This window comes from Polistes canadensis, unplaced genomic scaffold (genome assembly GCF_001313835.1).
Source record: "Polistes canadensis isolate GaletaPanama2010 unplaced genomic scaffold, ASM131383v1 scaffold_16, whole genome shotgun sequence".
Taxonomy (NCBI): domain Eukaryota; kingdom Metazoa; phylum Arthropoda; class Insecta; order Hymenoptera; family Vespidae; genus Polistes; species Polistes canadensis.
The window spans coordinates 543,467-559,884 of record NW_014569563.1 but is presented as its reverse complement, the minus strand read 5'-3'; the positions used below and the strand labels follow the sequence as shown (position 1 = coordinate 559,884).

Here is a 16,418-nt window from a genome sequence, read left to right as displayed (position 1 = left end):
ATTCATAGATTATCGCATTAACGCGACTTATATGGTGGTTCTATTTTTAGAAATGTGACTCGACTCAACGACAACCTTCGAATTCGTCTTCCGTATCTTTGCTCCGAAAACAATTTATCGATTTAAAGGAATCCCATTACAAGTTCCTATCGATAAATTACAAGGCACATCCATCATTATGAAAGATCAAGATTTATGAGCCGTATTAATCCTATCCAAGTGTTTTCAATCACGGTACGCTTCGAAGAACGATAGCTATCGAAAGAGAATTTATTTCGCTTAAATATTCTTTAAATAGGAAGTCTTCTCTCTAAATTACCATTGAGAATAAACGAACGGTTTCTGTTTCCTCGTCATCTGTCTCTTTCGTCCGTAACGTGGGAAGTTCGTTCTTTTACTTCTCACAATCGAGTTCCACATTAATCGAGCTTTACACCATGTATCATTTACCGTAGCACGCGCAGTCAGATAGTCCAAGTCCGAACGTAGTCACAGTTAAAGCTTATTATAAAATCAGATTCATTTTGCGTGTACGTACGTATATGTGTTAGTGTATATGTTAGTGTATATAATTCATCCTTGCGAACTGTAATCAAGGAACAGCGTGCACACGGACAACATATACTACCGTATCTCTTAAATAATCGTCGTTTCGTTAACGGTACGCGCGAGAAGTACTTAAACTAACGTTTCTCGCTTCTCTCGCACGCGTACCCATTTAATCGCGAATAATACGAACGTAACATAAGGCCTGGCTATCTGTCAGACCGTATATATTATATATTCCAGCTGGAATTAAAACGGCGTATAATGTTTCGATTATTTTTCAAACGTTACGATTGCGATACAATAAAACTCGAGTTCAAACGGCAACGCGTACTATTAAACGCTCGAATTTTCAATCAATCGGCAAAGATATAAGTGAGAGAGAGAGAAATACTAATTTTCTACGTGACTATATTTGTAGATATACGCGCGTTTTAATTTAGAATAATTTTTCCTTTTTATATTTTTCACCATTAAAGTATAAAACGACGGATCTAATTTTATTTTTTTCTTACGTCAATTAGGGAGAATCGTTATTTATATTATCGTTTATATATTATCGTTATAAATTATATCCGGTGATAAGCATTTGGATAATATAATCTTCTGTAGATCAATAATCGAAGGAAATAATAATAAAAGACACTCGTGTCGTTTGTAATTCCTTTTGCCTGACGTAATATGAATCATAGATAAACCATCGTCTTTTCGAAACGATCAATTTTTCTTTTCTTTTTTTTTTTTTTTTTCCTTTAATCCAGATAAGATCGCAAGTCGCGAACGGGCACATAAATAACCGTCTCTTTACACGAAACGACGTTTCAGATAAGAAAGTTACATCTTCGCTTTCGAACGATATAAAAATACGAAGTTAATTGGATCGAACAGAACGGTTCGGTTATCCCAGAGCACCAATTAAGTGTGCATACATTGAAATCACGATAAAGTTGTAGATTTTGTTTCTCTTTATTAATTTTATAATCGCGTTATTTATTTCATTGTATATTAAATTTCTCACTTTTAGTTTATTACCTCTCTTATTCAAGTTACCATTCAACGGCAGCAAGTAGAAATGCGAATTAACGCGAAGACAATAAAAAAAAAGAACAATAAAATAGATACTAATTAATCAATAAAACGTCCAATCTGCCACCCAGTAACGTCTAAATCCGTTTCAAGTCGGCCGAAGGAAAGTTTGCAAAAGACCGGCTAGTAAGACTGGATCAATATCTAACCTTCGGTAAAGATCTATCGTTACGAAGGATCTAGACATCAATCGTCATATGTTTTAATGAACGCAAATACCTAAATAACGTACCTCGGAAAGCCATAAATCTTTTACGTTGGTATATAAGCTAAGCTTACATTAGAGCTCGTTCGATCGATGAATCGGAAAAAAAAATCTATTATCTGTCAATTAATTCTTTACACTATTGATCAAAAAGTTAAGAGAGAGATATATACAATATGTCTCGTCAAAGACATATAATTTAATACGCGTTACTTTCTTCTTCTTCGAATTTTGCAACGTAGACAATTAATATTAATTAATCGTACCTATTATTAATAAAAAAAAAAGAAGAATAAGAAAGAATGCACTTCGTTTCTTTTTTTTTTTTTTTAATTTCATTCGTCGGGACTAGATTTTACAAATCTCAAAATTTTCGAGATGGATCCTTGATTTCGTGAAAAGAAAAAGAAGTCAATAATGGTTCCTGTAGCACGTTCTACATTTGAAGAAAAATAAAAAAAAAACAAAAAAGGAGAGAAAGAACGGACAATATCGTTGGCGGTAATGTTCTTGTCGCGCGATAGGTAGGGCTAAATGTAACCAACCGTCGGACTATTTTGCGATCGTTAAGCCTGTAACATATACGTTACGCATAGCCCTCTCACACGTAGGATGATATCTGTAAGAGTTTGCGAACACAGAGACTGAGTTCTTCTGGGTGAAGCTTATGCGAGAGTCGGTAGTATCGTCGGTGGCTCGTAAAAAGTCAAACGTATGGCGCGTCGGCGCAGCCACGTTGACATTTTGTGTATAAGTACGCAATATAATTAGCGACCATAATCGTAAATAAGGTAATTTGCATATATTTTGTATAATAAAGCCATTTTATACGCGAACGGTAAGAATCTTGTGCTTTATGAGAAAGTCCTACGGACCAATATGGAGACGACCTCGAGACAAGAAGGAATTTTTCAAAGATATTCTACAGCAATGATTAAAAACTTATAAATCCGATGATCATCCTCGGATCAATCGATTCGCACACGGACGGTCAAAGTTAAACTTTCAAAAGGGTTCAAGCGTTTACGCTCGAATTATCCACGATTAAAATTTGCACCGTAAAATCGATACGATTGACAACCGTATCCTTTTACCCATCTATCAATTCTTTTCGATTGCTGGCCCACAAATTTTTCCATCTTTCATCAATAAAAACTTGTGTCGATTCACGTAAGTGTAACATCAAATTTATGTTATTACGAAAATAACTTTTTAACGAAACATACAATATTTATTAAGGATTAAATTCTTCTTAGCTGTTCAGCTGTTCGATTGCTAAATCGAAAATGTTTCGGTTTTGACGTATCGTATATGTCACGTTAGGTCCTGCGGAGTCTTATCCGAATCTGTAGATTTTTCTAAAAGGTTTCTATCATTAATTTTTTTCCTAAATCTTCCTATAAAGAGCTTATCTCTTATTTCTACAATCCTGTAGAAATCTTTACATCCCTGAGTCCCAAGATTTAAAAGTCTCTATACAAACTGTACTTACTTGAAATTATTTATACTCGGTTATTATTCATTTTTACTATTACTCTCAAATTCATATATATATATAAATTAACATAACAATTTATATATTTCATACGTTATACGATAAAATTTAATATAACAAATGATGTCCTATAAGTAAGGTAGAAGATTTATGACACGGCAAAAATACGAATATTCAAAGTCAAGGAGAGTCTGATGAGTCGGAAGAAGAGAAAGAGAGAGAAAGAGAGAGAAAGAGAGAGAGAGAGAGAGAGGGAGAGAAAAGGGGAGACAGGTGTTACGCCACTGAGGATGGCAGGCGGCTGTCTGGTCGAACGGACAGACGTATGCGGACAAGGAACGAGCTGGTCTGGTGTGCGGCCACGGACGAAGTTCCTCGCCTAGCATACAAATGAAGAGTATAAACATGTCGTCATTATCTCCTGGATTTATAATATGGATACGTACACCCATACTTGACGGTACAGGTGGCTCCATCAGTGGTTCTCATTTTCGGGACACGTCGTTACTTTTTCATCATTTTGTTTGCCTCTCTTCCTAATTTTCGCAAATAACTGAGAATATCCAACGCGAAGAATAAATTATTAACCGACATTTCAAACTCTATCCCTTTATCCTATTGTTTCTGATGTTTTTTCTTTTTCTTTCTAAAACATACGATTCTTTAAATCCATTACTATATACGAATAATCAATGAACCTTTGAATTTATAGCTTTAGATCAGCATTAAATAAATGTAATCTTCGTTTAATTTGAATGTTAGAAAGAAATATCTGTGGCTTTCAATTCAATAAATTGACTTCCAACTATATTCTTCTCTTTTGCTTTGAGGCCTCGTTCGGCGAAAGAACTGCAAGCTTACGGTCGTGCCGCCTTAATGAGAATGGTTACGATAACGGTTATGTTCCTTACCTTCGTACGTTAACTAGACGTCGAGTTAACCATTCTTCCAACATTTTACTTGGATTCACGGACATATATACTTATCGGATTCACAAGTTAGAGGAGTTACAGTCAAATTCACAACTCCGAATTGTAGTTTTCTCTTTTTATTGAACCTTACAGGGTATATTCGGCCAGTTTTGTGTTTTCTCGCCTTGCTAACCTACTCGAATTCAGTTTGGTATTCATTCAGTTTGCATGGTAAACCACCACTCGAACGATCCTCGATAATACGACATCTCGTATTAATAAGCCACCACACTGACTCGTCCTACGAGGTACTTTCCCGTCGAATTTATAACCTTATTGTATTATAAAATAACATATGTAAAATGTAAAAGTGCGCGAATGAGAATATTGTTGTAACATATGCCGACCTTCGCTATTTGCCGCTTTATTTCTTTCTTTTTCTTTTTTTTTCTTTTTTTTTTGAATTACAAACTTTCACGCGATATCGAGTTAGCCGACAAAAATAATATTAAACGTACTTAAAAGACATTCAATTAACAGATCGAGGTGTCAATTTTCATAAAATTACTTTAAATGTGCATAAATCTATACGTCAATTGCAATTAACATTTTTTTACCTTTCCCGATACGACATTAAGGAAAAATTATCCGTCATATTTTTTTCGTATAACTCTCCATTTATAACCGACGATTAAAATCTCGTAAATGTCATTTAAAAAGATATCATAAACGTATCGAATAAAATGAAGAAAATTGAATGGCCAGTCGGTCGATGCGTTTAAAGTATTTTCTCGAAGACATTATCTTTGGCGTGTTATGCTTCGTCGATTATTTCACTTGGGAGGATCGTAGGTACTTATACTTTAACTCTGTATGTATTTTATTATCACGAGAAGAAGAGAGAACGCAACGATCACAACGTCTGTAATATCGAGGTGAGATAAGAACGGTGTAATCGAGAGCGAAAAAGAAAGTTTCCGTAAGTGAAAAAGAAGATATAGAGAAAAGAGAAGGAGAAATAACAAAAAAAAACAAAAAAATTCTTCATCCTGATCGTTCACTTTCGCACTCGAACGAATAGTATACATACGCACATACATACATATAGGTATACATATATACATAATACGATGATGCAAGACACTTCCTTTGAGCAATGCACCGGCAATGGCGGTAATTCGTATCGAACGGCTTTGCGAGTGGGCGAAAAGAGAAATTATCGGACGCGTTGCACGTCGAATGTGGTATTATACGAGGATAGTAATTCACCGGTACGGATTATGGACTACTTATCGTATAATTTAGTAGAGTTCGCTATAAACGGCATAACGTTATGAACACGCAATGTGCTGCACACGCGCGCGCACACACCCGGTATAATATATTTTCTTGTCCCGATAGTTTAACATTATCGAATAGTAAAGGAAGGAACGAACGAACGAACGAACGAACGAGCAAACTCACGCAAAGATAGTAACGATTTGAAAAATAGATTTCGTCGTAGCTTTGGTAACGATCGCCAGTTACCACGAGACCTTTATAAAAAGGAATTACCGAAGGTAAATCCTTAGTCGTCGGTCCTCGAATGTCGGAAATATATATTTTTATATAGCAAAGAGAAGAGAAAAAAAAGAAGAAGAAGAAAAAAAATCGATGTTCCGTATCCCAAAATGGAATTTATTCTTACTAACCGTGTCGACTTTTATTTCGAATCCTTGGTCTTATCGAAGAAGAAGTAGACGATCTGGTTTCGGTTCTCGACAAATTTCATTTGGCATAAATAATTTCGCATATAAATTCGTCTTAATATGGTCGGTTCTTAAAGTTTTCTTTTTGCTTATAATCTCTCTTTTTAAATGTATCAACATTTTCCAACGACGATATCGATAAAATAATTATTAACGATAAATACAAATAAGGGTATCTACGTAGTAGATAATGAATAAGAAGATCTGGTGTAGAGGTCCTGGTAGAATTAAAAAACAAACATACAAAAAATTGGTCTACCGTCAAGTTGGTTCTTTCACCTCGTTAGAACGGTAAAAAATTTAATCGGCAATTTGTTGATATCGTTATGATTATTATACTTGGAAGCGTGTTAGATGCGTAATTGAGCGTATCTAGAATCGATCGTAGCTCGGACATTAGCCTTCGGTTGTCGCGACGACGAGAGGGATGGGAAAGGGAAAGGGGCGGGGGAGAGAGAGAGGGCCGGCAATTAGTCGAGCGACGTCTCCATCGGCACTCTCGTCCGATACCGCGTTGCTTCATTAAGAGATAATGAAGCGTTAGAGATAATAATTTCCGGTAAATGTAGGTAATTGCTGGTGGTAACGGTATAAAATAGAATCGACGGATAACGTGTCGAATGTTAATTAGAAAGCATCATGTAAATGCGCGCGAATAAACTCGACCGCGAGAAGCCCGTGAATCTCTCCTCCCCACCCTCCTTTTCCTCCTCCTCCTCCTCCTCCTCCTCCTATCGAAATCCTTATAGTGGTCGAGATAAATCTCGGATAGCTGGAGCAAAGCTGTCGAAAAGCCGATATAATAGACGAGAAATAGTGTCGTGGAATTTAACGCGAAATCGTTTCACACCGATATTCATTCTCGTTTATCGCTAATTCCTTACTCGCCATTAGTTTATTTGTTTTTGTTTCCTTCGAATAAATGTTCACAAACTGGCTTTATATGTATCAAATAAAATCGTCAAGAGATTACCGAATCAGATAAAAACGTCCGGACTTTCTCAAACAGAGAGAGAAAAAGAGAGAAAGAGAGAGAGAAGAAATTCTTAAACCGAGTCACATGCAGACATCGTTTCGAATTTCATTCTCATGAACTTCACCGACGAAGCGAAACCACCTTCATCGCCACGGAAGGGAAACTTAATTACAAATTAGCAATTACTCGGGGCTCGTTAGAATCCTCGAACGTGAGTGTACAAACATTAAGAACTCGTAATCGCTTTGAAGGGGTTGGACGAGACGAGTTTGGCGTAGGTTGAAAAAAAAAAAGAAAAAGAAAAAGTCAAAGACCGGGGCAAAAGTTTTTAGACGAAAATCCGAAATAGTTGGAGTGCGGGCAGCGTAACGAAAAGGTCTTGTGTTTGCTGGTAACATTATGAAAAAAGGGTAAGAATAGGTGAGAGAGAGAGAGAGGGAGAGAGAGAGAGAGAGAGAGAGAGAGAGAGAGAAAGAGAAAGAAAAAGACAAAAATGTGAGGGAGAGAAAGAGAGAGAGAGAAGACCGAGAAAGAAAAATAAGTGGCAGCGAGCAGCCAGGAGCTTCCCTCCGCAGATTTTTCGTGACAAGATAAGCCACGTCCTGTTTACTCTGGACTGCCATGGCATACGAAGATGCTCGTTAAGCCTTTTAGTGCTTGGCGTATCGTGCGAGCACCCACAAAGTCGTATATCACCGAGGGGTACCTCGGTTTGTACTCGTACCTTAACTCGCCCGCACGTAAAGCCCCCCTTCGAAAGGAGAAAACCCGCTGTGTTTCTATATCGAGTGCTACTAGCTCTTCTCTTGACGGCACGCTTCTCTCTTTCCTTTCGTTCTTTTCTCTTTTTCTTTTTTTGTTTTTTAGTTTGTTTTTTTTTGTTTCTTTTTATTTCTACTTCACTCTAACGCGACCACCATATTCCCCTTTGCGTGCTGTAAAATTCTCTCTCCGATTATAACTACGAGAATTCGAGCTCGCAGATATATTATATTTTATCGAAATACATTTTAACCGTTCGAATTCGAGTTCCAGCGATTCTCGTAATACTGTATCATCATATAATATAACAGGTTGCCCGCAAGAAATAATATACGCCCATCGTATATTTTTATTCGGACATTTCAGTTATCCTCGAATTGACCCTACGTGACGTAATTGTTTTTTATTATTATTGCCAGTATCATATATGTCATCATTATTATCATCGTCATCGTTTACGGAACGATATCGTATGGTTTTAGACAAATGCATTAGTAATACGTAAGTTCACACGTGTCTTAACTTTTTAAACTTTGTATTTACACGTTCCGTAACGTTGTAAAAAAGGAAAAATAAGAATGATTCTCTCTTATATTGCCCATGGATCTTTTTTTACATCGTTAGGCTTTTACCGGACGGTATCGCGCGTTCGAAAGGTATACGGGCTTTGCAAGAGGAAAGTCGTACGCGGAAGAACAGTTATACGGGAACGTGTACTGCCTGCGTAAATCTACGAGTTCTCTCGATTAGGTTTATCCATGAGCACTTGTCAAAAGCTGCAAACGTATAATATCGTCACTTTTATTGCCACGATTCGTCCCGCTTAGTAAAAGTTATTAATTTATTATCCCCTGGGTAATATCTTTCTTAATTTATTACGACTCTCTCATAATTTCGTTTGAATGGGTACTGACATCGAGGGTTAATAACATTGGTTACGAGCAGATATTACACGACGACCACACCCCTATGATACGACACTTTTCTCAACTGTGTTTGTCGGATAGTTATTTAAAAAATAAGAATAAAAAGAAAGATTGAAACTTTTGCATCGTCTTCTTACAAATATCACGCGGATACATAAATGCAATTTGATTCCCCCCCCCCCCAAGATAATATATATACGATAAAATAAATAATATTTTTAATACGATCCGTGTGGTGACATGGGAGAACATACTAAATATGATCAACGTTAAATTAAGAAGATATAACAACGTATAGAATAAAATATCGTCGAACAATTTGATTTATTCTTGATAAGTATATGTATATATATATATATATATATATATATACATACTTAAAATCGTGCGAAAAGATTGTTCGAGACGGATTCGAACGATACTGTTTGCCATCGAGCGCATTTTAACGGCGTAAAGACACCGCACTTAGATAAATATGTATGTCGTTCCGGTGGGGAGCACTCCCAGGCCATTACGAGCGGTGGTTTCACGAGCGTCGCTGTATTACGAGTCGTCATTAACCCGAACCGAGTAAGAGAAAGAGAGGTGGTTCAGATAGTAGAGAGAAACGGCTAGGTACGAGAAAAGGATCGAGCAAGCAAGCGAAAGAGGGAGAGAGAGAGAGAGAGAGAGACGTTGGTTCTATGGCTCTTCGAACCGCAAGATTCAAGCTCCGATATACTCGAGCGAGGTGAGGCACGAAGCAATAACTGGTCATGTCGCCCAGTAATTCAGTAGCCAATTAGTTAGACGGCGGCGGGAGAGTCGGCGAAGATGTCTATCGGTTCTCTTCGTACGAGAGGCGGCTGCTGTTGCTGTTGCTTTTGCTGTTGCTGTGCCAGAGCGAGAGGAACTTTTGCACGCCTTCCTGGGCTCTCTATACCTACACGTACTACCGTTCTCCGTGTAGGCGCACGCGCAAGCGCGAAAAGAACCGGAAGAGGTACCACGAAGAAGACTGCGACGACGTGTGGGTAGAGAAAGCAACAGCAACAGCACCGGCTACGGCAGCACCACTCTCTAACAGCAACACCAGTTCTCTTCTCTCTGTGTATATGTATTCTACCATCGGTGAACACAACTCGAAGCCGTTGCACTCTTCTACTCTCTGAACAAAACTCGATCCGAAAGATAGATCGATCGTGAGCTTCGACGCAAATCATTCCGCTCGTTACACGATCCTCCTCCCTCCCTCTCCTTGGCACAAGAAGTCGCTAGAGATAAGGACTTTAGAGGCACGACTTCTTGAAATTTAATAAGCGAATATAGTCTGGACAATTTGCGAAAGATACTTACTTATTTCTTTCTTTCTTTCTTCGTTTCATTCATTTTATTTACAGTTCAAAGGGGTCGTTGAAATTGGATCGTTCTTCTTTCGGAAACGTTTGCTATCTTTGAATAAGCTTAAATAACTTTTGCAATTTTTTTTCACGGTTAAGCGACGACTTCTTGTAATTGTACTATTAATGGAATTTAATTGAGGAAAATGAGAGAATTCGACTGAAATGATAGATGCATTAAATAACATTCGTTTTAAGACAAACAATACAAGGAACAATTTCATCGAACGTTTTTATCCGGGATTATAGGAATCCTTATCGCGTATCGTTTATTAGATCTCACTTGGAGTTCTCCGACCCTTGTACATCCCTAAAGATAAATCTATCCTCGGTTTGACGCCATTAATGTATCGCAGGGACAAGCCTGTGCGGCGGAGGTACGTTACGTCAGCAACAAATCCAAGCGAAAAACGAAGATCTCCGGGATATCGTCCTTAATCCTCTTGACCGGGCTTACCTTTTCGCAAAAGTTTCTCTATTTATCTTTCTTTCTTTCCTTCTCTCTTATTTTCTCAGTGGCGACGTTCAACTCGAGAAGAATAAGTCTCCCAGATGCGGACAAAGTCTACCCGAATTTAAGAACGTGGATTTCAATTAGCTCCGAGACGTACGTGCCGGCCAGCACCCGATAAAATAACGAGGAGTCGGAGCCCTCACACGAACAGCTCGAAGAAGGTAAACCAACACTTTCTTCGCTCGAGTGAATTATGCTCTCTCCCGAACCATAACTTACCCACACCGAGTTAATGCGTGTTTGTGCAATCTTAGCGCTCCGCGCGCCGCGCGGTCCGGCCTACCTGGGCTAATGAGTAGGTGTTTGTTGGACATTCTGACACGTTTTACGACTTACGGGATTACCTTCTACGACGGACCGATAGGTAGAGCCACCATCGACTACCGCCGCCATACTTCGTTCCGTTACATGCCTGCCAACGGACGTTCGAATAGGATACTTGATTTATTAAGGATAAGTCTTACGATTTTATTCTAGTAGAGCTGGAAGAGAGTTCTATCCTCGTTCTATCTCTTTTCATCTCCCCCTATCTCTTCCTATCTTTTCCAATCTCTCTCTCTCGGCAGCTCGTTACTCTTTTAGGCATCGGCACGTCGATCTGCCACGGATTAAAAATTACGATTGATACTGATTTAAAACAGCCGAATGAGGGAGAGAGAGAAAGAGAGAGAGAGAAAGAGAGAGAGAGCCAATGTTTCTGCGCGAGCGTAACGTGAAGCGAGACTCGTGAAAATCCCTCGTATATATTCGAGTCGACAGCGACGTCGCATTGATCTTCCCCTTTCGTACGTATCTCGATGCTACGACTCCCAAAGCGATGCGTCTTATTTATCTGCCACGTCCGCGCGTCCCACCTCTCGCTCATCTCGTTCGATCCCCTTTTCGCACGCGATCGAACCTTTAAACCTTTTTCAAAATACATTTGTCGCGTAACTTTTTAACCACCGCCATCTCGGTTCTTTTGTATCCGTTATTAATTGATTTTATTATAGGAGATAATTGGTTGATAGGTACTACAGGGAAAGAGAAAGTAAAAGATAAAAGCTCGTTAGGTCAAGGGCAAGAGAATGCAACAGAGAATTACGACGTAGCGATAGGTTTGGAAGGTAACTCTCTCGAAGAAAGGAAGACGCAAAGTCTATCGGCTCGCCAGGTCGAGAGAGGAAGAACCGTGGTGTGTAGAGTCGAACGTTTCTCCGTGTGGCCTTCGTGTTGGTAACGAGCGGATTATACTCGCTGCGGTATCAGATGGTCCCCTACCTGGTTCCATGGTTGTTAATTAGGATGGATGCCCACGCCTTGGGCGACTTTTACGAGCGGATACGGCGCGAACCGAAATAGCGCGTCCGACGTTAACGCTCTCCGACCTTCCTTCGAGGAACCGTGGTAAGCATCTCGATAAGAGGCGAAATGCTTAAAAGAACTTCGCCAGAGGGACTGTTTAGAATTATTTAGATGAGTTCCGAAAATCGGACGACTGTGAGCCTTCGTGAGCAAACTTTTGAGTCTCTATCGTACTCGGGCGATCTTCTTCGAGGTTCTTAATTCCGCTTGAAAAAAAAAAAAAAAGAAAAAGATACTTTTCGACTTTTCTCTGAGAAAAATTTTCTCCCGCGAGAATATCCTTTTAATCGGTGAAACATCGTGGAATAGTTTACGATCGCCGAAAGAGAAATAAATTGAACGTTTTTACGATCGTCGAGTCATACCCGTGTGTCTTTTCTAAGGATTACCATGGCAGAGAGAGAGTGAGAGAGAGAGAGAGTTTGTCGAATACAGCTGCGTTCCGATAACTCTTCTAAACATTAACCAGTGCACGCGTTCATTTGTTGACATTTCGTTGTTGTATGGACTTCGTGCGCGTAGAAAAGCATCATCTCGCGAGATATAATCCGAAACATATCGACAAGGAAGAGTCAAGAAGAATGGTAGAGGTAAAGAGATGCGTTGGATGCTACTGCCCACGCGATTTAAGTTCCGCGCGAGCCAATAAATTCGGGCCGAGCGCATCCTCGTTGGCGGCTCGGACTTATTTGATCGAGCGTACCGAAATAAAGCGTACGCGCTCTTTGGATGGGTCTCGGACTTGGTCGTTGGTACGTCGGTTATAAACAAAGATACAAACTACCGCTTGGCTGTGGGTCGCGCGCGACTCATGCATGGCTGCCGGCGATAGAAGCAGCCAGTTCCGCTTTATGATCCCATAAATATCTCAATAGGATCTTAAATTAGCCGCGCTCTCCGTTAGAGAGCTTACGAAGGAGCTCGGTCTACGTTATTCGCCGCCGCGCGGCGCCACCATCTCGCGCGAGTTGCGCGCGCACAAACGAGCACGCCCCTGTTTCTCTCTCGGTGTTCCGTGCGTTCCGCTACACCTCTCCCGGGGCCCGGATATACATTTACCCGGCCGAGTTTTCGGTGGAGACGTTACCGTTATTTATGAGCTCGTTTATCAAGGTGGCACCCCTTTCCCCTATCGTTGCTTCGATGCGGACTATCCGCCACTGCGAAGCCAATCCCGAGATATATCGCTCCGATACCAATCCAGCTTGCCAGGGAGAGCGAGTGAGCAAGCAACCAAGCAACCGAGCAGGAGAGCAACACGACCCGAGAGAAAGAGAGATTCGAAAGCCGAACCGTCGACTCCTCCTCCTCCTCCTACTTTTCTTCTCGTCCTCGTCCTCGTCCTCGTCCTCCTCATTCTTCTCCGATCCTCCTGCTTCTTCTTCTTCTTCGTCTTCTTTCGACTTTCGCCAGTAGGTACATCCTCGGTGATAAATGCCCGCGAAGAAGTGCGCCAGAGTGATACCGGCAATTAGAGGTGCTTCGTTCGTCTCCTTGTCCGCCTTGAGGATGAAGAGCGGTTCCGACTCGCGATTAGTCACTACCATCGATCGATTCGAACGTCGAACGAAACGATCACCTTTCCTACCGTTGATCCTTCGCAACTTAAAACCCCCTAGTAGAGACGATACTTCAAATCTATTTAAGTGACGCCTTTATGGCATCATTCAATATCCCTTTCATATCGTTCATTTAACTAATTGACGATAAGACTTAAATTACAAATAATTAATTACGTCAGATGCCCGAACATCTTTTCGAAATAATATTTCTCAAAGATTGATGACTCTCGTTGAACTCCGACAACACACCGAATGATCGAATGTCTGTTAAAAATCTAGAAATGCCTTGACGCCCCGACGGTACAAATCATCTTATTAAACTGCTCCTCGTGAATCCCGTTTATCATTCATAGTGTTTGCGTTATACCGAAAAAGGATAGTCACAGTTTTAGATTTCCTCTTTGGGAGACAAATAGCGGCAGTCGACAGGGAGCGCAGGCCACTTTGTCCTCGGTAGTATGGCGAATAAACGCTCGATCGCTTTACGAGCTAGGCAGGATAAAAGTAAGGCGGACAACGTGAGGGAACGAATAAGGGAATGAAAGAGCGAACGAGAGAAAGAGAGAGAGAGAGAGAGAGATAGATAGATAGATAGATAGAGAAACCCACCCTTTCTCAATTCGTTCCTATCCACCTACACCCCCGAGGGCAACAATCCATTCTAGCTCAGCCAACGCCATCCAACTTCCTAATGCCAGCGAGGGAGAGACTGGCAGAGATCTCGGCCTTCAGGGATCTCGGCCGGACAAAACCGCAGTGTTGAAGCGAAAGCTGATAATCTCGGTCCCGTCCTTCTAGTTGATTAATTTCTACCCCGGTGACGAAGCTGTTTGTGGACGCAATAAGCGTTTCCGTCAACGTGCAGCAGCTCTCTTTTTTGGTACTCCAACGTGCGTTTGATAAATATGAGAGTCTAGAAGGGTTGCAAAGAATAGAATACCGTAAGGGGTATGTTGAATGTTCCGTTGAAAGATCGATTATTCGATATACAGTAGTTTTACGTCTGACACGAACAAAGCTGTCGTTCTTTGATATACTTGGATATATTATCAAGAATATCTGCTAGGACAATAATTGTTCAAAACGTATAAATGATAGTGACTTATCATTCGTAATAAGAAATTCGTTTGATCTGTCTGGAATATATTATATATACGGAGTCGAGATTTGTATATTAAAGCTTAGCACGATTCAATGCTTAACATCTGTTCTTTCGGCATGACAAATGAAAGATAAATGATAAACGAAATTTAATTTTCTCGAAATCCAATCATACTAGACATTGTGTGTGAATCACGTAAAACCAGCTGCCAAAATAATTTCTTTCAATGGCCGTGTTAACGATCGACGTCGAAATGAATTCTGGCGCGAACGTCGTTCAGAATTATAAGAAAGACTTCAGAAAAAGAGAGAGAGAGAGAGACAGAGAGAAAGCATTTGAAGGGAAGAATTTGTGTTTTGTGAGGGTCGACGCTGGCGGCGAGTCGAAGTCAATTCTCAAAGGCTCGGAATCAGCTTGGCTCAACGTAAACCATCCAATGGTAGGAATAATGTAAGGATAAGAGAGAGAGAAAGTGTGCGTGCTGCGTATCTGGCTGTGTGTGTGCGTATGTGTGTGGCGTGAGGCTGCAGCAGCAACAGCAGCAGCCGCCGCCCGCTGACAAAGATAAATAAATTAAGGAAACGGCGTTCGCGCGTGCACAAAGGGAAGCAATATCCCTGTGCCTTTATGCTCAGTGAATGTGAGCGCGCTCGCAATTCCGAGACTCGAATGAGAAGCCAATAGTGTCTGTGCCGGTAAACAAGCCAGTTCCGCTACGGAAACATCGTGTATTTCCCCTCCCCGTCTTTCTTTCCCTACGACCAAAGACTTTCCCCCCTTTTTATTTCGCCATTCGCCTTTCGTCCCTTAACCTTCTCGTCACGATCGACCACAGCTATACGTCCCGCTTTTTCTTTCTCGATTTTTTACATTTTCTCTCTCTCTCTCTTTCTATACCTCCTATCATTTCCGTTTTGGCTCTTCTTCAACGTAGAAAAGCGTTGCGAATTTATTTACAAACTGTTCTACGTTTCGTTCAACGTGTGCTTTCACTGTCAAGACCTCTTAGGAAGTTTACGTTTTTTGGGGAAAAAGGGATCTAGTAAAGTATTCATTGGTTATATTGAAAAAAAAAATACTACATATTATGTTGGATTAAAATTCAGTCGTTCTATCGTATGATATATACGATATTTATAAATTATATTATTCTTTATATAAAATATTGTTAAGATTCTGCTATCTTTTTTCTTTAACAATTTTGAATCTATTGAATGAAAAATAAATACATTTCTATATAAATATTTTTGTAAAGTATATCTTTATTTTTGTCGTGTGTCTTATTTAAAAACGTGATCTACATTGAAATGTTCACGCTTCTCGCGTATTTCAATCGATATGTCAATTTGTATACGCGCTAATGAAATGGGAAAAATAAAGGAAAAGTAATAATTCGTTCGTAGCACCTAATATAAGCGATGAACATCAATTATACTGAGCGACTTTTGAAAGGTTAGAAAGAAAGTAGTACGGGACTACATCAAAGCTCTCTGGCTATAAAGGTTGTTAGGGATAACGGCGGCAGAGGTCGTGGACTCGAACCGAGTGATTTAGTAGGGTGGCTACTCGACGGCCGACCGAGATAACCCGCCTGTCTACGGAACAACCCCATTTGTCCGATATCTTCCGCGACAAAACTACCGCGTGTCCTTCTAACACCGCGCCCTTTTGATAACTGACGTCACTTTGCGACGACCTCCACCCTCTTATCTCTGCATTAAGTTCTCTTCACGTGAATCTATCGGGATAAATATTTTTTTTTTTTATCTAAAATCTCTAATTAACAAAGTGAATATTTTTTTATATTGTTTCATTTGTTTGTTTGTTTTTTTTTTTTTTTAAATAAAAAAACAAATTATCGA

The 16,418-nt window shown here is 40.0% G+C and overlaps 1 long non-coding RNA gene across 1 annotated transcript in view; it reads left to right on the top strand.

The window, feature by feature from the left end:
* Positions 1–2,229: 2,229 nt before the first annotated feature.
* The window catches only part of LOC106793609, a 35,439-nt gene continuing 21,250 nt past the window's right edge, over positions 2,230–16,418 (top strand). The window contains exons 1-2 of the long non-coding RNA XR_001382443.1: positions 2,230–2,628; positions 2,703–3,007. This is a non-coding gene — a long non-coding RNA (uncharacterized LOC106793609). The remainder of the gene's footprint in view (positions 2,629–2,702; positions 3,008–16,418) is intronic.